This window comes from Salmo trutta, chromosome 8 (assembly GCF_901001165.1).
Source record: "Salmo trutta chromosome 8, fSalTru1.1, whole genome shotgun sequence".
NCBI lineage: Eukaryota > Metazoa > Chordata > Actinopteri > Salmoniformes > Salmonidae > Salmo > Salmo trutta.
In genome coordinates this window covers 41,710,137-41,735,160 of record NC_042964.1, presented here as the reverse complement: position 1 = coordinate 41,735,160, position 25,024 = coordinate 41,710,137, and the positions used below count along the sequence as shown (strand labels likewise).

General features: G+C 41.8%; 1 long non-coding RNA gene and 1 pseudogene across 1 annotated transcript; one reads left to right on the top strand and one right to left on the bottom strand.

The window, feature by feature from the left end:
* Positions 1–6,748: 6,748 nt before the first annotated feature.
* On the bottom strand, positions 6,749–7,207 carry LOC115197930 (uncharacterized). The gene is made up of 2 exons (XR_003879116.1): positions 6,925–7,207; positions 6,749–6,830 (listed from the first exon to the last, which is right to left on the bottom strand). It is a non-coding gene; the product is annotated as an uncharacterized LOC115197930 (long non-coding RNA).
* A 14,715-nt stretch (positions 7,208–21,922) lies between these two features.
* On the top strand, positions 21,923–23,568 carry LOC115197975 (E3 ubiquitin-protein ligase TRIM39-like; annotated as a pseudogene).
* Positions 23,569–25,024: the final 1,456 nt, after the last annotated feature.

Here is a 25,024-nt window from a genome sequence, read left to right as displayed (position 1 = left end):
TAAAGAATTCCTGGGCCTTTCAGAGGAGGAGCTGATCTGGGTCCTCTCCTTCTCTCATTTTCCAAGACAATCCAATCTCTCCTTCTTTCTTTCTTTTCCCTCTCTCTCTCTTCTCTTTTAAATGGAAACTTTGGGATTTTGGCAATGAGGCCCTTTATCTACTTCCCCAGAGTCAGAACTCGTGGATATCATTTGTGGGTCTCTGTGTCCAGTATGAAGGATGTTAGTGGTTGTTTTGCGAGCCAATGCTAACTCATTTCCAAAATCCTGAAGAATCCCTTTAAGGTTGTCTACGGAATATTGACGGTCTACTTATGACTGAGATCAGTATATTGACACCCTCAGTGGTTGTCATTGTTCAGTGCTGGAGACCTGTCATTCAGGGACAGGGGGTTGAAAACTGCACAAAAATGGATCAGCAAAAACTTCTCCTGCAGACAGTGGTAGATCTGCAGTTGCTCCCTGTTAGTTGAGTAATGTGCCTCAATCATGATGAGCTCGCCATGTATGGTACATTGCTCTCCTAAAAATGAGCTGGTGTAGCATTTTTACATGGTGTGTAGCCTAGCATTATGGCACCAAAGGGAGGAAATGAACTATATTGCATACCCCCCACACCCTCCATCTCTTTGGCTTAACTTGTCCGCACCGTCATAAGCATGCAGAGGAATGTAATGATATCTCTGGTGAACATGGGCCCAGTTGGAGTGCCATTGAAAGCCCAGCCATTTTCTCCCCTCATTAGCCCAGTAAATCAAGTTCAGAATGAACCTCACAGGGAATCGCATGGCAAGGAACCACACTTTCCTGCTGTACCTCGCTGAGTCCGTTGTCAATTAGCTATATAGAAATGGCAAACAATAATGGGACCGTTAAGTCTGTCTAGTGTTGGGGGTTTTCCAACACAGTGGTGTTATTGATTGTTCGGCATGTAGCAGATGTTTACTGCAGAATGCACAGTGTGATTTCTTGAGCTTCAGTTGACTAATGCTTCAGGGAAATTGTGAAAGGTTGATATGAGGAAAGATCCACTAACCCAAGAAGGATGCAATTATACACATTGGACTCCGGAGCAGTGGAAACGTGTTCTCTGGAGTGATGAATCACTCTTCACCATCTGGCAGTCCGATGGAGGAATCTGACCAGGAGAACACTACCTGCCCCAATGCATAGCGCCAACTGTAAAGTTTAGTGCAAGAGGAATAATGGTCTGGGCCTGTTTTTCATGGTTTGGGCTTAGCCCCTTAGTTCCAGTGAAGGAAAACCTAAACGCTACAGCATAAAATTACATTCCAGATGATACTGTGCTTCCAACTTTGTGGCAACAGTTTGGGGAAGGCCCTTTCCTGTTTCAACATGACAATGCCCCCATGAACAAAGTGAGGTCCATACAGAAATGGTTTGTCGAGATCGGTGTGGAAGACCTTGACTGGCCTGCACAGAGCCCTGACCTCAACCCCACCGAACACCTTTGGGAAGAATTGGAACGCTGACTGCGAGCCTAATCACCCAACATCAGTGCCCGACCTCACTAATGCTCTTGTGGCTGAATGGAAGCAAGTCCCTGCAGCAATGTTCCAACATCTATTGGATAGCCAGAAGAGTGGAAGCTGCTATGGCAGCAAAGGGGGGACCAACTCTATATTAATGCCCATGATTTTGGAATGAGATGGGCTCCACATACTTTTGGTCATGTAGTGTACTTCTTGCATACTTCTGGCAATATGCAAGGCAAGTAAAGCAACTTGAAATTAAAAACGAACTTTGAAATTAAATCACCTCTTTGTTTCCTTGTAATACGATTTCAGAGAGTTTTCGATTAAATAATTGAATTTCTTGAACCTGAGTAAATATGATTTAATCACCAAATGCCTGTTAATTCCATTTATTCTGGCAGTTATTAAGAAAGCAGCAGTATGCATGTGGCTGGCTGAGGCTCCATGTTTATCCACCTGGCTGGGTTGGCTGTCCTGCACCTCACCTGGCTACTGGTCTTCCTCTCACGCCAGATGTGGACTTAGTCACGGCCACAGAGAATAGTCCCCGCTGAAGGTGAACCTGGCTGCAATCAGGTAGGTTGTTTGTGCCTTTGAGGTTAGAAGAGTTGCAGTACTCTGTCTCATTTAAGTTTTATCAGTGTGTGGACTGTAAATAAATAAAACAAAGAGGAAATTTAATTTCAATGTTTATTTTTAATTAATGTAGAGTTTGGCTTCTTGCTTGAATGAAGCTCAGGTTTTGTATTATGTCTCGTTCCAAACTTCCACAATCGACACACACATTGCATGTGGACTGTTCCTTAACATGCACATGATTATGTGTCAATTAGCGTGGGTGTGTTTAAGTCCCCACAAGAATAGTATTATTTTTTGGGGGGGACCAACAGCGGACATTTTGTTAGTCCCCACAAGGTCAAATGCTATTTCTAGTGGTTTAGGTTGAAGGTTAGGAGATAGAGTCAGATTTAGGGTTAGGGTTAAGGTTAGGTTTTAAGGTTAAGGTTAGGGTTAGGGTTAAGGTTAGGCCCTAACATTAACCCTAACCTCTAACCTTAGGGTAAGGGTTAGGTTTAGGAAAATAGGATTTTGAATGGTTATAAATTGTGTGCCCCCACAAGGTTAGTTAAACAAGAGTGTGTGTGTTTGTGTGTATCTGTGATAGTGTATGTGTCACGACTTCCACCGAAGGTGGCTCCTCTCCCTGTTCGGGCGGCGCTCGGCGGTCGTCGTCGCCGGCCTACTAGCTGCTACCGATCCATTTTTCCTTTTCGTTTGTGTCTGTCTGTTTTGTTTACACCTATGTCCTATTAGTTAATTTGGGTGGGTTTATTAACCTCCGCTGCCTGCTAGTCTTTGTGCAGGATTATTTGCTGTTGTTGCTCTGCTAGGGGTGCGTGTTTGCGCCACAGGGTTTTTTTCCCTCACGGTCGTGTTGCACCGTTTGTAGTGTATTTAGGAGTAGAGGTTTCTCCTCCGTGTGTTACGTTTATTTCCCTGTGTGTGGCGACTTCGTTGGGTGTGTTTCCCCACCTGTTGTTGTTGTGTTTTGAGACGTTCAATAAACGATTGTGCTACTGGAAATTCCTTGCTCTCCTGCTCCTGACTCCTGCTCCTGACTCCTGCTCCTGACTCCTGCACCTACCTCTTCTTAGGAGGCACCTAACAGTATGTGTGTGTGTGTATTTGCTTTGCATGTCTGCAAGTGTGTATTTGTGTATATCCAGTAACAAATCACTTATGACCCTGTGTGTATTTCTCCTCCATCAGTACCCATCCCCTAACCTTTAAATCCAAATGCATTTCCTCCCCTCCCGGCTGGTTGGGAGGTGCTCACGCTGCCCTAAAGGTTAATTGATTTTCCTACCCTTGTGCAGCCTGCTCAAATCACACCAGGACAGGAGACTGAGTAATGGGGAAATATGCATGGCATGCTATACCGATTCTAACAGTTTGTCGAGCATATGTCATATCCAGTGTTCAATCTAATCTGGACAGCACTGAACTACCATACACATTTCTGGAAGGACTGCACCCATTGTTTGGGAATCGATTCAGATTCAGGCACAAATTCAGATAGTTGTCTTTGATATTTCATTCTTCGACTGGATAAACCCAAACACCCATCCACACAAACACTTTCTCGCAGCCTCTTCATTAACCAAAGCCTGCTTGGAGATGTATGGCAGTAGATGTCCAAGGGTTTGGTCCGATCAATCCCCAGTGTGTTTGTACCCGAGCCCTCGGCTCTCATTCTGAATGATCGTTAGACGACGCCAACAAGGAGGACAGGAGAAGGACCACAACAATGGCACTGTACAGTACACAAACAACCTCCATAAGGTAGATGTGACTGAATCACACTCCCACTGCCTACTGCACTTACAAGGTTCCAACACTGTGCCTCTAATGGATGGAGAAAGAGATTTAGCTACTGACAGAGTGAAGAGGATAATTCTTTTTTTTATTTAACATTTATTTAAGTAGGCAAGTCAGTTAAGAACAAATTCTTATTTACAATGACGGCCTACCCCCGGCCAAACCCTAACCCGGACAACGCTGGGCCAAGTGTGCGCAGCCCTATGGGACTCCCAATCATTGCCGGTTGTGATACAGCCTGGAATCAAACCAGAGTCTGTAGTGATGCCTCTAGCACTGAGATGCAACACCTTAGACCGCTGCGCCACTCGGGAGCCCCAGGGTTGATTGATTTCTCTCGGGGAAACAGCGGCGGTGATCATGCGTCGTACATGTCATGCATGTTATTTAACAGGCTGCCATGGCAATGGATGAATGAGGGTGTGTCGAGTAAATATGGAATCTTTACAGAGACGGACAGATTGACAGTGGGTACGTATGTGTACATACACACAGTAATGCGATTATTGTGAATACTCAGATTCATATAATAGTTTGATTAAAACATTTACATGCTTTGCAAGAAGAACGATTTCTCTAATAATCCTGTTTACATAGACACATCTGAAATCAGGCTACCTGATGTGACTCAGATCAAATACACCGGCGGGACTCTGATTAAGGTGTTTACATGTCTTAATAATTCAAAAAGATTGCACAAAAAATCCAGGTGTTTTAATCGGCTAATGCTAACTTTGATTACTACCTTACTCCGATTAAGATAAGCAGAGTAAGGTGTTTAGTGTGCATGTAAACGTACTCAGTGACAGGGTCAGCATGGTGTTGGGGCCGCTGGAAACTGGGAGAGAAGCGCTGGAATCCCGTCAGTAGAAAATCCCCCAGCACACGAGGAGATATAGATGCATCAAGGCTTGAACAAGAGCCCCTATAATATTTCCACACTGTATTGACATTGTTATCATCACATGGAACCGATTCCTCCTGTTACAATTCGTTTTTGTTGTTGTTGTGAAAAGGTCCTACTATTGTGCATGTTGTGCTAAATGTAATTGTCATGGTATTATCCCAGACTCCGATGTTCCATACAGTAGGATCAGTAGGATCAGTAGGATCAGTGAGAGAAAGCCAGAGATAGAAAGAGAGAGTGCCAACTATCTCAGACACACACAGGTGTCTCTGCTAACATGAAGCCTCTCTTTCTCTCTCTCGCTCAGCTACAGCAGCTTTTGTTTGTCTGACTTGGCACCCACCGTCTCTCTGTGACAGCCGCTGTTCGAGAACTGGGTCCCAATAAGTACCAACTGTCTTATTTGTGAGAACAGCATCAAACCTCTATGCACACACACACACACACACACAAACACACACCTGCTACTTGAAAAAGCATTGAGTGATGAAAGCAGAAAAGCACTGTATCTGCCTCATGTCCAGGAGCTATTGAAACAGAAATCAGTTGATTTAATTTACTGCAGTGGGCTAAATCAGGGTCACGCAGAGTGTTTCTTGGTAGTCTTAAACAAATCTACTTTGAAACAAAAGTGTACACATCACACAGATGGTTATGGGCTTAAATAAAAGAAGACACCTGTACCATGTCAGATATAGAGTTGAAATGTATTCAATTTGAGTTTGCATCCCAATAATACACTTTATATACATCATAGAAGAATGAAGTATAACAAAACTGTTTGACATAGAAACACCGGATAAAAAATAACAAAAATGTTTTATTAATGATGAAATGATGGAAAATATTACAGTTTTTCCGAATTGCTAAAACCCAATTTTGCAAACTAGGCTGGTTTTATCAAAATACTTAACACAAACCACAAAACCACACGCCCAAACTGCAAAATACCTCATATATCCTGCAAAATGAAGCACTGCAACCAAAACTACATATAGCATTATCACAATCAAACGTTTGCACGAAATGGCACACACTTCATTCATATTACCAGATTTTTGTCTAATCAACTACACACTGTTGGACATAATAAAAAGCACTCTCATCTTTAGTATGCTTTGCCATAATATAAAAATAGTTCAAATTGTAGAAAATTCTTTAGATGCACAGAAATATTTGCAGATACACACACACATGCTGTTGAAACATTTTATTTTTTATTTTTCACCAAACAAGTCAGTGCAACATATGCACAGCAGATATATTTACATTGGACTGAACAAAAATATGCTCACAAAAAAACAGTAAACTGAAAAAGAAAATTGCAGAAAAAATGTGCAGAAAAAATATATATAAAAAAAAAGAGTCAAGAAAAATAATTAGGCAGCATCTTGACGCACAGCTGGGTCTGGCCACAACGCCTCGTCCACATCACAGGCAATATCTTCCCTTGACAGACATAGAGGGAAGAAGCGCCTTGAGTGCCTTATCCATCCCTGAATCGCACCCACATCAATCTCATCACATGCCTCTTCCATAGCCTGCACAAGAGGCATGCGCACAAAGGGCTGCCGGTCGTATACCTTCCACCGCCATGCCGAAAATAACTCTTCTATGGGGTTCAGAAATGGTCAGTATGGTGGGAGGTATTGCACGAGAAATGGTGGGTGGTCAGCAAACCAGTTTTGGACTGGGGCTGCACGATGAAAGCTCACGTTGTCCCATACTACAACGTACCAGGTTCTTTGATGGTCTGCATCATTCATACGCTCTGGTGGTATGAGAATGTTGTGGAGTCTGTCCAGAAATGTGAGAATATGGGCTGTGTTGTATGGTCCAAGGTTGGCATGACAGTGGAGGACACCATACGTATTGGAGATGGCAGCGCACATTGTGATGTTCCCACCACGTTGGCCAGGAACATCTATAATGGCTCTGTGGCCAATGACATTTCTCCCACTTCTTCTGGTCTTTGCTAGGTTGAACCCAGCCTCATCTATAAAGATGAACTCATGTGGGATTGCATGAGCATCCATTTCCAGAACTCCCTGAAAACAAAGAACAAAGGAGTCAATATGGTGTTATTCAGTACACTGGGAAACAATGTTGCGTGTAGTGTACTGCAGTCAATATTGTACTTACATCCACATATGCTCGTCTGACCTCTTTGTTTCTTTGAGAGTTTCTCTCAAACGGCACCTTATAAAGTTGTTTCATTCTGATTTGGTTTCGCTTGAGAATGCGAGCCAATGTGGACAGACTGACTTGTTGAATGTTGTTGAATATGGTGTTGTCTTGGATGATGTGGCTTTGAATTTCTCGTAATCTGATTTCATTATTTTCCAAAACCAAGTTTACAATGGCAGCTTCCTGTACCCCGGTGAACATTTGGCCCCTTCCTCCACCATGGTTGCGTCTCTCAGTCCTTTAGAAAAAACAAAAAACAAACATATAGGGCTTGGACAATGCAGCCTTAAAGATATTTCCCCCACAGTAGAGTCAATTCTACAGGAAATGTGTGCAGTTAGTGTATGACATCAGCTATTCATGAAGTAAACAGGTGTCACCCAACTGATACACTATGACATGGGGTGTACTACATAGTGTGAAAGAAATGTTGGTTACATACCTGTACTCCAGTCTAAATGTCCGGATGACACAGGCGACAGTAAAACGGCTCAAGTTGGGCTGCACTCTCTGTCCAGCCTCTCGCATTGTCAGCCCATGGTTGATGACATGATCAACTAAGGTTGCTCTGATTTCATTTGAAAGTTGTTGTCTTCTTTGGCCATGAACTCCTCTACCAGCTCTACCCCTACCTCTCACTCTTCCTCACCCTCCCTCTTCCTCTTCCTCTCTCTGCAACGGCTTCCATTGTTGTTGTAAAATTAAAGGTGCTCACCTGTGGTCTTTTCATAGTGCTTACTTCCTGATTGAAGTGGTAACAATTAACCATTCAGGTGTTTGGCCAGGTGGCACATGTATTGGCCAATTAGCTCATGTAGTGTCATTTTGAATGGCAGTGTTTTGAAATGGCAAACATGTGACTTTATGTCAGATTGTTGTGTCTTATGCAGAGAACCGTGTGCAGTGCATTTAAAAAGTGCCATTTTGAATTGCAAAATGTGTGTAAAGCAGAAAATGTGTTTAGACTTTTGGAGACTTGAGAAGAGGTTTTGCTCTCTGTGTGTCAGTTTAAATAATTGTGCTGTGCATGTCATTTTAGTGTGTTAGCAATTGGAAAAAACTGTAATAACATTCCACTCATGAGGCCATTAGAGGGCAATTTGGTCATTTGACTGCAGGAACTACGGCAGTCAAGGCAGTAGGCATGCAGTCCCCCTGCTGCCTACTGAGCTGACAGGTAATAAGTGTTTGACTGCATTTGTGTCCAGGAACGGAGGGCCTGAGGGTATCTCAGTCAATACCTAGAGGAACTACATTCAGATGTCGGCGTTCAGCATGACTGAGTCCTCCAGGGGTGAATGCCAGCCCCTCTCTATTTTCAATGTCCATCCATCTCCTCTAATCCTGAGTGGCACGATGCAGAGACATGTTTAGGCCCTCATGGATTGTGTCTACAACAGGGGGATAACAAAGCCCTCCTTTGTCAGCTGTTGACTTGCAGCTAGGCTGGATCAATTGTTTCAGGGAAGTCAATCAAGTAGTCAATTAGTCCACCCACACAGATTAGTTCAGCAGCTTATAACATAATGATACAGACAGACAAGTCTAGAGGAAATCTGTGTCTAGGTTGATAGAATTGTATATCTGATCAACCTTTTCTTTATGGGGACCTGATGCATAACACTAATTAAAAAAAGTGTTACAATAAATGTAATGTTTATAATATACTTCTAAATGTGTAATTATAATATACAGTTAATTTAAATTGTTACCCAGTATTATACTAGCACTACACGAACAAAAACAAAATGTTTCAGTATATCAATGAGTCGACACATTCCACCAACTGGTCATAAAACAGAGGGGCAATGAAATATATCATCCCTTAAAACAAAAAGACAAAAAGCAGTCACGAGTTTTGGGAGACAGACCAAAAAGCCTATTTCTTATATTGGCAGAGTCGTAATACTACCTGGGTGGCAGCAGAAAAGCAATAAATAACATGTAAAAAACTGTTTTCCCTTTAATTGATAACCAGTAAGTACTTACTCGTCCAAGTAAATAATGATCCAACAAAGTATATTGCTCAAGTTCACATCTGTTTACATAATTACAGTGTTTAAAACATTTATACAGTATTCCCCCTTGACATTTAGCATTTCAATTAACATTTTACTATAGTTCTGTATATCAATATTATCTCTTACCAAAGCAAGTGAAGTGAAATGCAATGGACGATGGGTAATCATTTCTTCTGACATTTCTAGAAATAGAATTAGAACACATACGTATATCTCTGTGCCTTTGTCTCTTCCAGGGAAATTGTTAAAGCTCTTGTTTGACGTCGGACACAACAAAGCTCTCGATCATATCTAAAGGAAAGGTGTTCAAGGTTAGAGGCAATATAGTTCACCTGTAGATCGCTTTTTGTCACAGGACAGAAGACAGATCACAGTTGTTGCTGCATAGACTGTCATTAAATTAGTTTCTTTACAGATGAATCACTTCTGGATATTTGAATTGCTTCAGTGAAGAGAACTAGCTCTGCCTAGGATACTGGGAAGATGTACAGCGCACCAGTTTGGACTGCTGTTTCTATAAATGGCTTTGCCAATTAGTACAATATTTTCCAGATTGGAATGGCAAATCCATTACTGAGGACAGTGGTTCTCTCCTTCCCCCTATGCCTTCCAAGTATTCTCTGTGCATTGTTCTATAAAGGGCACACTCTTTGGCAAATTAGTTTGAGACCCCCTGCAAGCCTCTTTCTTCGCCAATCGTCATTTATATTACTGCCAACAGGTCCAAGAAAACTGCCAGTGTAATTACTGTGTGTACTTAGGGCTCTGACGTGGGTGCTCCTCACGAACACAAAACACATACAGATCTGCTATCTTAATTTGACATGTGAATTAGTTTGTGGATTATAATTAATGGACATTTTTACAGGGGTTGATACATTTTTCATTAGGGCAAATTAAGTCAGAGATTTTAGAGTGGAAATTACAAATGGTAGAAGCCTTTTAAATCCTCGAACACACAACAACTTTGCATTTCTCTGCGACAACAGAGTGATCAAATTCAGATAGCACACCTGTACATGTACATGCACAGATACTTCTTTATGAACTCCAATCTGGCTTTAGAACAGCTTATCCACCTTTTTGACCACATCAAGCAGGAAGTGAGAAGGGGAACTATACAGGTATGGTCATGCACACACACACACACACACACACACACACACACACACACACACACACACACACACACACACACACACACACACACACACACACACACACACACACACACACACACACACACACACACACGGTTGAATTCACATTTGCGCTCACAAACACGCACACAGTCACTACTGCTCAGCGTTCAACACCATAGTGCCCACAAAGCTCATCACTAAGCTAAGTACCCTGGGACTAAACACCTCCCTCTGCAACTGGATCCTGTACTTACTGATGGGCCACCTCCAGGTGGTAAGGGTAGGCAACAACACATCTGCCACGCTGATCCTCAACACTGGGGCCCCTCAGGGGTGCATGCTTAGTCCCCTCCTGTACTCTCTGTTCACCCACGACTGCGTGGCCATGCACGACTCTAACATCATCATTAAGTTTGCTCACGACACAACAGTGGTAGGCCTGAACACCAACAACGATAAGACGGCCTATTGGGAGGAGGACAGAGACCTGGCAGTGTGATGCCAAGACAACAACATCTCCCTCAATGTGAGCAAGACAAAGGAGCTGATCATGGACTATAGGAAAAGGAGGGCTGAACAGGTCCCCATTAAAATTGACAGGGCTGAAGTGGAGCGGGTTGAGAGTTTCAAGTTCCTTGGTGTCCACATCACTAAACAAACTATCATGGTCAACACACCAATATAGTTGTGAAGAGGGCACGACAACACCTTTTCCCCCCTCAGGAGACTGAAAAGATTTGGCATGGTTCCCCAGCTCCTCAAAAAGTTATACAGCTGCACCATCGAGAGCATCCTGACCGGTTGCATCACCACCTGGTATCGAAACTGCTCGGCATCTGACCGCAAGGCACTACAGAGGGTAGTGCGTATGGCCCAGTACATCACTGGGGCCAAGCTTCCTGGCATCCAGGACCTAAATACAAGGCAATGTCAGAGGAAGGCCCTAAAAATTGTCAAGACTCCAGTCACCCAAGTCATAAACTGTGCTCTCTGTTACAGCATGGCAAGCGGTACTGGAGTGCCAAGTCTAGAACCAAGAGGCTCCTTAAAAGCTTCTACCCCCAAGCCATAAGACTGCTGAACAATTTATCAAATGGCCACCCAGACTATTTACATTGACACCCTATGTTTTTACACTGCTGCTACTCGCTGTTTATTGTCTATGCATAGTCACTTCACAAATGACCTTGACTAACCTTTTCCCCCGCACATTTAGTCGGTACCAGTAGCCCATGTTGCAGCCTCATTATTGTTATGTCATTTTATTGTGTTACTTTTTGATTTGGTTTGTTTACTTTAGTTTATTTAGTAAATATTTTCTTAACCAACAATGCAGCTCAAGAAATAGAGTTAAGTGCGTGTTAGTAAGCATTTCATTGTAAGGTCTACACCTGCTGTATTCGGCGCATATGCCAAATAAAATTTGATTTGATTTGTATGTGAGGGGCGGACGATGCCTGTTCCAAACACAGCTCTGAAACAGGATAATGAGCTGTATCCTGCCAGTGACCCCTAGCTAAATGCTGCCTGCACCCCTCCATCTCTCTCCCTTTCTCTTCCTCTCTCTCTCTTCCTTCTCCTCTGCCCTAACCATGGAGCCAGCGGTGATGTCTTTTAGACTGTCCCTAGATGAACAGACAGATAGACATACAGACAGCGGATGTCTGCCTCCCTATTTCAATGACAGTAAACATGACATTTTCTTCCCCATAACCGCTCGGCTGATGCCATTTCATTTTATGTCTAATTGTTGACTTAGCCGCTTTGAAGATTGCCAGTTGACCGCATACGCCCGCTGACTGATTACATTATTGGGGTTAAGGGCTAATTGCTCGGTAGCTAGCTTTATGTGTGCATGGCTGCTGCAGAATCCTGGGATGCTCACCTCTAGGTCAAGTCCAAGTCCAGGTTACAGAACCCAAAATGAGTTTGGGAAAAACACAGGCATGTTTAATAATGCTTCAGTGTGTTGCGTTCACATTTACATTACATTTTAGCAGATGTTCTTATCCAGATCGACTTACATCCATCTTAAGATAGCTAGGTGAGACAACCACAAATCACAGTCATAGTAAGTACATTTTTCTTCAATAAAGTAGCTATCAACAAAGCCAGTGCTAGTGAGAAAAGACAAACGCTAGTTTTACTGCAAACAAGACAAGGGTGTTTTTTTAATGTGTATTATTTTTTATATATATATATATTCTTTGAAGAGTTGGGCTTTCATTTTACATTTACATTTTAGTCATTTAGCAGATGCTCTTATCCAGAGCGACTTACAGTAGTGAATGCATACATTTCATTAAAAAAAAATCGTACTGGTCCCCCGTGGGAATCAAACCCACAACCCTGGCGTTGCAAACACCATGCTCTACCAACTGAGCCACACGGGACCACAACTTTCAAATGTTTTTGGAAGATGGGCAGGGACTCAGCTGTCCTGACATGAGGGGAAGCTTGTTCCACCATTTGAGTGCCAGGACATAGACATCATCAGGACATAGCCTGGGATGAGCGAGAGCTGCCCCTCGTAGGGGTGGGAAGGCTAAGAGAAAAGCATGATGGGTTGAAAAGCAACTACCGTATAAAAGTCCTTTGGAGATACGACAGCCTTGTCTTACTACTATTACCATTGGATTATCCTGAAATAAATGTAATCTGATGGGAACCTTGAAGACAGGACAGGCTTGGTCATATGTAGGACTCACGTCCCAAGGACATGTCCCTCACAGCACAGATGGATTGAAATCCCTCCAGAGGAAGACCTGTCTGTCTGTCTGTGTCTGTCTGTCTGTCTGTCTGTCTGTCTGTCTGTCTGTCTGTCTGTCTGTCTGTCTTTGGTCTGTCTGTCTTTGGTCTGTCTTTGGTCTGTCTTTGGTCTGTCTTTGGTCTGTCTTTGGTCTGTCTTTGGTCTGTCTTTGGTGTGTGAGTGGGCGTGTGTGTGTGTTTGTGCATGTGTGTGTTTGCATCTGTGTCTGTGCATCTGTGTGTGAATTACAGTGTGTGTGTGACTGTGGCATTCCCTAAAGTATGCAGGCACATAAGCGTGAACGCCAGATAGATAGAGGGATGGGTGTAAATAGAGTGAGAAGAGGGTGGTGGGAGACAAAATGGAGGTACAGTGACAGTGAGTGGTGGGACACAAAGTGGAGGTACAGTGACAGTGAGGAAAGTGGTGGGACACAAAGTGGAGGTACAGTGACAGTGAGGAGAGTGGTGGGACACAAAGTGGAGGTACAGTGACAGTGAGGAGAGTGATGGGACACAAAGTGGAGGTACAGTGACAGAGTATGCCTGGTGGGACACAAAGTGGAGGTACAGTGTGCTTTCTTTAATGGAGCGCTGGCATGAGTCACAGGTGCAATCCATGGCCGTTAGCATAGAATCACTGCATTGTGTGGGAGCTTTCCACCTCATTCATATCAGCTGTGAGTCAACACCCCTGTCCAAGCTGAGGGACCAGCAGGCGAAGCCGTGGCATATGGAGGTGTCTCCGGCCCATTGAATCAATGCAGTGAGATCGTGTAGTGTGTGATGTTTGACTTCGCCCTCCGTCTACTACCACACTGATATGTCCAACGTCTCTTCTGCCGTTTCTGCTAGGGAGTAGGAGGCTTTTAAAATAGACCTTGAATAGAGAGGAGAGTGTTTTTGTCAATGCCTTGCGAGCAGCTCTCTTTTTTTTACCAAGGCCCTGAAATAGTGTAGAGGTGGGATCTTTGTGTTTCCCGTTTAGAGTTTTTAATTGTTTGTGGTCTGCTTGCTTGTCCTTGACTTGACAAAACCTACTAAATGAAGTTCAAGTTCAAGTTTAATTATTAGTTGTATGTACAGGATACATGTGGTATTCACATCCAACGAAATGCTTACTTGCAGGTTCCTTCTCGACAATGCAACAAAAATAATAAATAATAAAATATGAGAATATGAACATAGATTAATGGCTCAGCAGAATAAAATAAACATTTTAGCATAAGTATTATACAGGAAGGCACACTTTATAGTACAATATTTACACATGTATCAGGGAAGTTACTAGTTTAGATATCCATGAATGCAGTGTGTATTTTGGTAATTCGAGAGCTTTGGACTATAAAGGTTCTATCTGCATTTTAGTCAAAATGTAGTTATTGACATAGCCTTGTTCTGTTCAATGTTCTCTACCTATATAGTACTCTAAACACCCCAATTCATGTTGTTCAGTTCAAAATAATATAAGATAAAAATTGCTGACACCGTTCAAACCAATGAGGGTTCAAAGCCAATTATCTCAGAATCATCTTTTGCAGATAGAACCTTATAGTCCCAAACTCTCGAATTAAAATACTTTCACCTTATGGCAAAATGGGTCTGAACATGGTACTAGGCTAGAGTACCCTTATTAGTTCAAACAAAGCAATGTGATGCTACAGTCTATTTACCAGCTCTCCTCTCTGCAATGCGAATGACCACAGGACTCCAATCCTGGAATGGCTTAGGAAGGATTTAAATTTCATTACAAGTATTATAATAACATTTTTAATAATCTAGAAAATATGACTCTGAATTAGGTAACATTTCTTATGCACTCTGGGTCTAACCGAGCATGACTGAGCTGTCTAGAGTATGCCTGACCTTTAAGATGAGATTTGGGTTATGGTGGATTTTGGAGAATTTTGGGATGTATTTGCATAATGGGAGTGGACTGTTGCACCGTGTTGACCTTTTTTACCATTGCAGACAGTATCCTCCTCTCAAATACTGGTGGAAATATAGGTTGGCCTAGACACCGATTCTCCTGTCCCTAAAACGATATCCGGCATTTGGATTGCTAACATTGGAATACCTTTAAAGGCCACTCCATTTCCATGCCCTTCTCACCACTTCTTAGAAGGCTGTCCCATACACATGCCTCCGTGTCCTTGTCTACTGTGGGGGACACATCAGACTGTTATAGGCCTTAAGCAAAACTTTTCAATAACTTAAAAAAAAAAATCAGGGCCCTTAAAAGAGATCATGACTTCTCTCATTCTATTCATCAGTCAGATGTTAATCATGATAATTTGATGACTCAAGAGGGGATAGAGAGAGGCGGACAGAACCCTACTCTGCGTTTACCACCCATCTGGAGTCGCTGCAGAAGGCATCCTCCCCTTGTCTCCAAACCTCATTTCTTCTATTTACAGAGGGGAGAGTGGGGTAAGTTATGCCATTTTTTACATTCAGCATCACTCCATCAAGGGAAATATAGTATTCTTTCTAACAAAGATATCTACATCCCTGGAAATGATCAGAATTCATGTAAACATTACAGTTTCGAAAACATAGCTTGTCCTTACCCCGGGTATGTGGTGAGTCGAGCCGTGAGACAGGGTAAGTTAAACCGCCTACACATTTCTGTACTGAATAAAATACTACTACTACCACCCTTTCAAAACCATGTCTATCTTTATTTCCCAAACACAATTCAACTTAATCAAAATCACTTTTTTGTCTTCTAATAATTTTAGGCATCTTTTAACACAGGCCAGCAAACACTTTTTTAAAACACTATTAACATAGGCCCTGTTATTAGCTCATTTCCCAGCGATAATACCTTCCATTACGTCTGGGAAGAAAAATCTTACATTTTTATCAACTTGCTATTGGCTCAACCATTGGCTCAAGGCAAACATTTTGACTATATTAGCCCACACAGCTACAAGGATGCACTTTCATGCTAGGTTTAGGACCTTATATTAAAGCTTATAGAGACCCAAACTGATGTAAAGATTCATCTTAAAAAGTATTTACATTTGTTTAGAAAAAACATGCATGAAGAAACATCGCACACAATAAATTCATGTGACTTGGTGAAAATTAGTTTTTTGGACCTAGCTTGCTTACCACTTTTTCAGTGTTGTTTCTTCCTTCATGAAATGATGACCTCTTCCTAAATATTTGGTCAAATAATACATTTTGTGTATGGTTTCCTAGAAACAAGGGTGGCTCAACTTACCCCACTCACCCCTACAGAGCATTACCCAAATAATCATTAAAAAAATCTGTTTTATTGTCACATACACCGGATGGATGCAGTGTTGTTTTAACCAGTCAGCCATAGTAGTACAACGCCCCTGGAGAGAATGAGGGGTAAGTGTCTTGCTCAAGGGCACATCAACAGATTTTTCACTTTGTCTGTTCGGGAATTCAAACCAGTGACCTTTCACTTACTGGCCCAACGCTCTAACTGCTAGGCTACTTGCCACCTTCACTATGAACCCACTCACCGAACAACCTTGTTGGAGTTTGCTGTAGATACGTCACTTATCATCAAGTTGGATTTATCGTTGTGTTTGTTTAGAGATTTCATTTAATAAGATATCTGCCAAAACCCTTTCTCCCTCCTCTTTGTCTGGAATTTTAAGGGCACTCACATGGCCTTGGATTGAGAACAGCCTGTACTGTTGCCAGCTAACAACCTTATCCTCTAAAGAAGGCCATGTTCTACTTCAAAGTCCAAGTTTGTTGGGAAAGTAACTTGATTTTGCACACATAGTATTGGTATAAGACATTTTTTCTTCTTCTTGAAATGGTCAATACACTGCTGTTCTGACAATTACAGTACAAACCAGTCTCAGTCGTTCATAATTAAGATACATAATAGGTCATTAAACATTCATGTCACAGATCATTGACATTATCTCAGAGTCCACATTACTTGGATCAGTGACTAAATGTGGGCTTGGGTCAATAGTTCAGACTTCAATAGACTGAGGACATATAATCCATATTCAGGAAGGTATTCCCATGTGAAGCGTAGCAATGAAATCCTCCTATACTTTACATGTTTGGTTCATATTATTTTACCAGCGAGTGTACTTAAAGTGTCTCGGTCTAACTCATACCAAAAGGTCCCTCTTATGTTTAGCTGTAGCCATTGCCATGCCTCTGGGTGTACAGAACTTGTATGGCAAATAATGAGCAAAGGTCAACATCTTAGTGTTGTCATTCAGCTCGAGACTCTTTCACTGGATGCTTAAAGAATTTTGTGGTCAAGCATTTTAACCCAAAGTTTCCCAAAGCAGTTTCAACCCAGTTCTTCCCTTAATTATTATATTATTCCTGCAGAAAAACATATTAAACTCTTTTGGACCTTCCAGAATTAAGTTGCTTTGTTTTAAATGAAGGGGAATCATTCAAATGAATGAGTAATGCGATCTCCTTTAGCAGACAGCAGTGGAGGCCCAATATAAACGTAATTATATTTATCATACAAACATGTCAGATCTGATAAGTCATCAGGAGAGGGAGGGGGTGGGATGATTCATTTAGTCGTCCGTCCGCAGAGCAAACTGGGGGATATCACATCACCAATTAATATAATTTAGGTTCGGCTAATCAGATAAGGTGGAAAAGGCTTAGACCAAGATGGAGGCCCCCCTGCCGTATCTCTCTCACTCAGACCCTCATCTATAATGAAACACTTCCTACGTCTGAGGTGTTTTATATTAAACGCTACGTGCTCTTTTTACGAATTGTCTCATGTACTCTCAATTCAATAACATGTTTGGTGTTATTTTTTCGGTTTTGCATCATTTATATGGAGTGTTCCTTTCTTCTTTCTTCTTTGCTGGAATACTCTTCGTGGAACAAGCTTTCTTATTAGTACCCAAGCTTAATGGCACTGTGTTATGTGATGTGTGGTTACACTAACTTCTGACTTTCATTGTGTTGAATGTGGAAACCAGTGTGCAATGAAGAGAGCCTTATTCAGAGAACATACAGAGAGTACAAAAGTATGACGTAGAATCAAGATCAAGATAATGAGTGTGATATTATTCATGGGTTGAGGTACATTAACTTCTCAAATGTGCAATCCACACTTAGGTGGCCCACACCTTCCCACAGTGCATCAGAGCATGTGACAGCATCTCATCAACTTTGTTTCCTGCTACCTTTGCTACTTTTTCATAGTTGAATTGTGTTGAATTACACTACCGAAGAGAAGAGGTAGTCAACTTTAGTAACTTCATGAATATAATTATTATTGTGTATACTGTCTCATGGTAGGCATTGTGAATCAAAGTTATAGGGAACATACATATTAAGTAAGTAGATGGAAATTATTCTGATTTACCATTTGTCAGACTCTCTGCGTAGAGGGAGAATTCTTAAACACTGTTGTTTTTATCCTCTTGGCAGGCAAAGATTACAGAATAAATGAATGCCCAATTTTACTGAGTCAAGCTGACATAAGGAAAATAAAAACTGAAATTGCACAATGGTATTAAAAGGACTAAGCGCTGTCCACATAAGCCTTCATTTTGATTACATTCTCCCTCATCCCATTTCTTAGAAAGACCACTTTCAGAATCCATTTTGACGTCCTTTTCAAGCTTGCAACAGGAATCTCTCAACGTCCAATGCACACTTAACAGCACACGCCGGTAATTTACTACTCTCTCAAAGCCTTGTCTACAATGCTCAAAGGGATAGAAAACAGTGATCATAAATCGAACAGAATATGTTTTGATCAGTACTGCACCACTCTATAGTACAGCTTATGATTTTAAGGCTGGGCTGGGGGACACACAATTTGTCCTCCTTTGTTAACATCAAAAGATTTACCTTGGAGTGATTCTGCTCCATGCATGTACATGCATATCAATGTTATGTAGTGGTTAATTAAACGCAGTGGGTTTTGCCAGCATTCTCTCCAGCCCACACACACTGTCATGGAAAATTAGGTTGGTATAACCTTGAAATAACCATGTTGATGGTCAGCTCTCCAAAACATCTAGGATATTCATGGAGCCTACTCAGAGAAATCCAGGCACTAAAATCACTAAGGTGTTGGTGAAATACTCACTTTGAAATTCAAACGCATGTTACTAATATTGGTGTGTGCGTGCTTCTGCTACAGGTAAGCAAATGAATGTTTGGTAAAATACATTTTAAAAGTATAAAAGGTTGCATCCCAGATTTCAGCAAATGAAACATAAAAAGGGATGAAAAGTGATATGTTCCATACTTTGGTATGTGTGATTGACTCTCTGGAATGTGTGGCAGTGTTTGTTTTCTTCTTGCAATTCTGATAATACGTAGTTTGGTGCATACAGCTGACTGCTGTCCTGAGGCACTTGAAACTGTGGAACTTATGCCTGATAGTCTGGGGTGAATTCTGACTGACCCATCCAGTGTCCTGGTCACTACTACTGCACCACTTAGAGGAAGGAGGACAGATCTCACTCCACCAGCAATTTTTCTGCTATTTCATACAGAAACAACCATTCACACTATATGAGCAGAAGGCTATTATTTAATAGAGAACAGAAGAGAAGAGATATTAGAGAGCAGGAAAATGTGCCATTATAGCGAGAGTCCAGTCCTATGTAAAGAAATGAAATCTGTCCCTTTAAGAAGAGCGCTAGCCAAACAGCACAGCAGTATTGGGAGAGGCTGAGTAACTTCACTTTGCTAAAATGAAACTAAAGTGAAGAAACATGTATCAGGCACGGAAACGTCTTTCCTCTTCAGAAATCTCTGTACACTAAACACGTCATACTGTAGCTTGATCATCTCTTAAAGAGTCACTATACAGAAATCTCTCAGCCGTTTCATGGTTGCAAAAATTCTATTAGTTTGCCTAATTTCAATTTGTGTCAAAACAAGCAAGTATAGTGTAGAGAATCATTGTACCATCTAAACCGCTGGGAAATATATTTTCCATAACCAAAAATATTGTATTTTCAGCTGTTTGAAGTTGGTGTACAAAACCGAAAGTATAGAAATAGCACACATAGAACAAATCTACCACTCCTTAGACTTGCTTTCAATGAGAAGGATAAATCTAGGATAAATCTATAATTTACATTTCTATGTGAATTTTGTGGGTCGCCCAAAAAGTTACATATTGCAATTTTAAACACTTGTGCCTTTGGTAAGGCATTTCCCCTCAATGAAATAGATTAGCTGACAACTTCACAAAAACAATGCACGCACTTCAATGTTGTGATTCTGGATGGCCAGATAGCTATCACAATGACAAGAAGCTACCATGCGGGGAATCGTAGGTGGCTCGTTTCAGCTCATTGTATCTTTTTATTGATACCTGAGAGATATCCTACAAAGCAGGTTTGAGGAGTTGGCCAAGTAACTTTAGTCAACTATGAGTACAACTCTGGATAACCGGTCATACGAAAGTGGCTCACCTTTAGCCAGATTAAATTTCTATGGCAATGAATCCTTAAGAACTAACCTGCTCCTGCTCCGGGGCAGGATAACTCCACTTACCCTGAATGAAATGACTGAGACGCGAGTTGAGGACCCTCCCTCTTGCGAAGATTGCATCATCATCCCCTTCATTTGTGTCACGTCCTGACCGTAGTAAGATGTTATTTTCTATGGTAGAGTAGGTCAGGGCGTGACAGGGGGTGTTTTGTGTTTTTCTATGTTTTCTATGTTCTTAGGTTCTAGTTTTTGTATTTCTATGTTGGTTTGTTTGGGATGATCTCCAATTGGAGGAAGCTGGTCCTCGTTGTCTCTAATTGGAGATCATACTTAAGTAGGGGTTTTTCTTCCTGGGTTTTGTGGGTGATTCTTTTTGAGTAGTGTTTGTTTCTCCTCTGTGTCATGGGTTGTTGTTTTTGTCTGGTCAGTTATTTGATGTATTGCATTAGTTTCACAGAGTAAATAAAATGTGGAACTACACACAAGCTGCACCTTGGTCCTCTCCTTACGACAGCCGTGACAATTTGAGGAAGATGACTGATTCAATATTTTATTTTTGTGTGTATAAAAAAATTGTAAAAAGTTAAAATACCAACACATTATTTAGTAATGACAGAATGCATTTGACATTTTTGTATGACTTAATACAATTATTTTATCGATAGGAGTTGGTTGTACATTGATAAGCACATCAAAGCACACCAAAGACGCCATTACGATAAGTAGTAAAATAAAGACTGCACTTCTAAAAGCCTAATTCACACTATAGCCTACTAGATTTGATAGATAACTTTTCCTTCATTTTGATTTCAGCACTGACTTGCCCATGGATTGATGGTTTCAACATTGTTTCAATAAAGAGTTTGGCGTTCGACCAGCCACGTGCAACATGCACGCTCAGTTACAAGACTGCTAGAGTTAGTGGCAGCCGGGCAAGAAGTATCCACCGTCACAGTACAGATGAATCCTGAGCTTCAATGTGAAGCTAACTGAAGCTTGTTAGCTTTAGAAAACCCTTAGTAGATCTAGCTTTCTTCGTAGGATAGCCCGCATGTCTTGTTATGAGGTGTTTTGACTATCACGTCTATGCTAACATGGCAAAAAATTCGCTAGCTATCTAACCACAACTGTAATGAGGTATTTGAAAGACAAGTGCTCACTGTGTAAATTAATTTATGCTTTCAATAAATATTGAAGACAAAATATAGTTTACACATCAACAATTAAGCCAACACCATCTGTTTAGCCCCATAGTTGTGCACGCGTTGGTTTTGTTGCTAAACAACAAACCCATCTATGGTAAGATATATTCATATGGGCTGGTATCCTGGTAAATGCACTGAAATGAATAATTTCAAAAGATTGGTTGCGATCATCATAACCAATTCATTCAGTTTAGAAAGTCAACTGAAATTCCAATTCCAAAGTCAACATTTTCCCACATCCACATTTGACTTTCTGAATTGTCTGAATCTTTTTTTTATTTACCCTGTTCAAAATATATTCTCTGAAGTTGTCTGTTTAGTCATTAGTTTGTATTATAGAGAGCCAACTGATCCCAGGAAATGCTTTATAGTTTCACCTCTGATCTGTCTAGATATGGCCACCTCCAGCAGTCTCCTGTCTGAAGAGCAGTTATTGTGCTCTATCTGTCTGGATGTGTTCACTGAGCCAGTCACCACTCCATGTGGACACAACTTCTGCAAGGAATGTATAAGACAGTACTGGGATAGCAATGACCTGTGCCTGTGTCCAATGTGTAAGGAGAAATTCCATAGAAAACCTGCACTTCGAATCAATACTTTCATATCTGAGATGGCTGCTCAGTTCAGGAAGTCAGTTGAAGTGAAGGCCACCAGCAGCCGAGATCAATGCCTTGTTCAACCCCTTGAAGTCCCCTGTGACATCTGCACTGGGACGAAGTTCAAGGCCCTGAAGTCCTGCCTGGTGTGTCAGACCTCTTACTGTGAGACTCACCTGGAGCCTCATCAGAGAGTCCCAGCCTTAAAGAGACACAAGCTGATCAAACCTCTGGAGAATCTGGAAGACAGGATGTGTAAGAAGCACAACAGACTCCTGGAGTTGTTCTGCAGAACTGACCAGACATGTCTTTGTGTGTTGTGCTTCAAAACAGACCATATGGCTCATGACATTGTCACTATAGAGGAAGAGTATGAAGAGAAGAAGGTTCAGCTGGGGAAGACTGAGGCAGAAGTGCAGCAGATGATCCAGAAGAGACTGCAGAAGGTTCAGGAGATCAAACACTCAGTAGATCTCAGCAAGAAAGAGGCACAGAGAGAGATATCAAACAGTGTGCAGGTCTTCACTGATCTGGTGCGATCCTTTGAGAGAAGCCAGGCTGAGCTCATTGAGATGTTTGAGGAAAACCAGAAAGCAGCAGAGAGGCAGGCTGAAGGGCTCATTAAAGACCTTGAGCAGGAAATCAATGTGCTGAAGAAGAGAAGCACTGAGCTGGAGCAGCTCTCACACACTGAGGACCACTTCTTCCTCCTCCCCCAGAGCTTCCCATCTCTGTGCAACCCTCCACCCACCAAGGACTGGTCTGAGGTCTGTGTTCACAGTGATATTTGTGTAGGGACTGTGATGGGAGCTGTATCTCAGCTTGAGGAGGCACTTATGAGAGAGGTGAGGAAGTTGTGTGATGCTGAGTTAAAGAGGATTCAGCTGTATACAGTGGATGTGACTCTGGACCCTGATACAGCATATCCCGAACTAACCCTTTCTGAGGATTGGAAACAAGTGAGACATGAAGGCACACAAAATAAACTCTCTGACAACCCAGAAAGGTTTGATTCTATTTGTTGTGTCCTGGGAAAGAAGGGGTTCTTCTCAGGGAGATTTTACTATGAGGTGACGGTTCAGGGGAAGACTAAGTGGGATTTAGGAGTGGCCAGAGAGTCCATCAACAGGAAGGGAAAGATCATATTAAAACCTCAAAATGGATACTGGACTGTGGTCCTCAGGAATGGGAATGAGTATAAGGCAAAAGCAGGACACCCTGTTACCCTCTCATTGAGAAAGAAGCCCCAGAAGGTGGGGGTGTTTGTGGATTATGAGGAGGGTCAGGTGTCCATTTATGATGTGGAGGCCAGGTCTCATATCTACTCTTACACTGGTTGCATATCACTGAAAAACTATATCCATACTTCAGGCCCTGTAGTAATGCTGGTGGTAAAAACTCTGCTCCTCTCATCATCTCTTCTGTCAATCTCCAAAATGGTTAGCTGATTGTCATTCTTTAGAGGAGGCTATGGTATGAAATGTAATTCCACACTTTAAAAAAACATGACCTTTGTCTTGTGATCCCTCCGTCATTCTAAATATGAAATTAAAAGTTAATGTACCACCAATCTTTAAGCAGTTAAGAACAGTTTGATTGATCAATTGCTTAATAAAGTGTTTACTGAACAGTGGGCTTTTACATGTAATGCTGTACATTAGTTACTAGATGAAAGAAAGCAACTGACCTATTGTTTTACATGTTAGAGTATGTAATTGTGGTAAGTCAGAGGAACAGAATGACCCTCACCACCCCTCACACACTGTAAGACCTGTGGAGTGTTGTGGTATCTCCTCTTCTTGGCCAGAATAGAACCCTGATGATTTTGAGAAATGATTTAGACTCTGACGGTGAATGTACACTAGATAGCGGTAAATTGCCGCGTGCCACTTAGGCCGCCCATTGTGACTCACTTGTGGGCATGCTGGCAGTATATGGCAGCATCCAGCAGCATGTTTGATTGTGCGTCAAGAATTCAGCATAGCAAGTTTGTATGAAGGTCTGGTTATTAAATGGGTACATAGTTCAATAGTGATATCCTTGAAAACGCTTTAGTGACAAATAAACTTTGCTGCCCTGTTTCCAATTGTCCACATGGCTGGGAGAACCTTTTCGAGTAAGTAAATACATTTCGAAAATGAAAAAAAATTATAATAATTATTATTAGCTAACTAGCTACAGTGCAGGCTAACTCAAATGAGCTGCTAAATGAGCTAGCTAGTTGGCTAGCTAGTTATCTAGCCAACTTAACATACTGTATAGATGGCTAGCTAAGTGAATGAAATATCACCATCTACCTAACTTCATATTAGCTAGCTATCTTGATGTATTTATCACTGTAAAAAACAAACTCCAAATGCATTTGTAGGTAGCTAGCTAACAGCCATGGAGGAGGGTGATAGGATAGCAGCCCCAACTGTCAGTGAAAGAGTAGGCTATTTTGGATAGGTAGTACACCTTGTAACTGAAGATTCCTTCAAACTATTGCCTACAGTTAACGTGTAGGGCACTGCAAGGTTGGGTGACCAGGGCCATCTGGGACTGCCTCCTGGAGGAATTCAGGTGTGTGAAGGCTACCTGTGTCCTGCATAACTTAATGAGGATGGACACGAGGACCAGGAGGGGATCTGCAGCTCGCTGCCATGTGTCAGAGGAGAAGACTGCTGCTCTACAGGATGTTTCAAGGATGGGGTCCAACAACGCAGCAAGAGAGGCAATCCGTGTGTGGGAGATCTTCACCTCCTACTCCTTCGAAGAGGGCGCTGTTTCCTGGCAACACCATAGACTACACTATGCACAACCAAAGGCTCTTTTAAGAGCCATTCACATTGCAATAAGACAATTCTTCCATTTACTTAGCTATGTCAACTGCAGTTATTCAATTCCCAGTTTATCTCCCT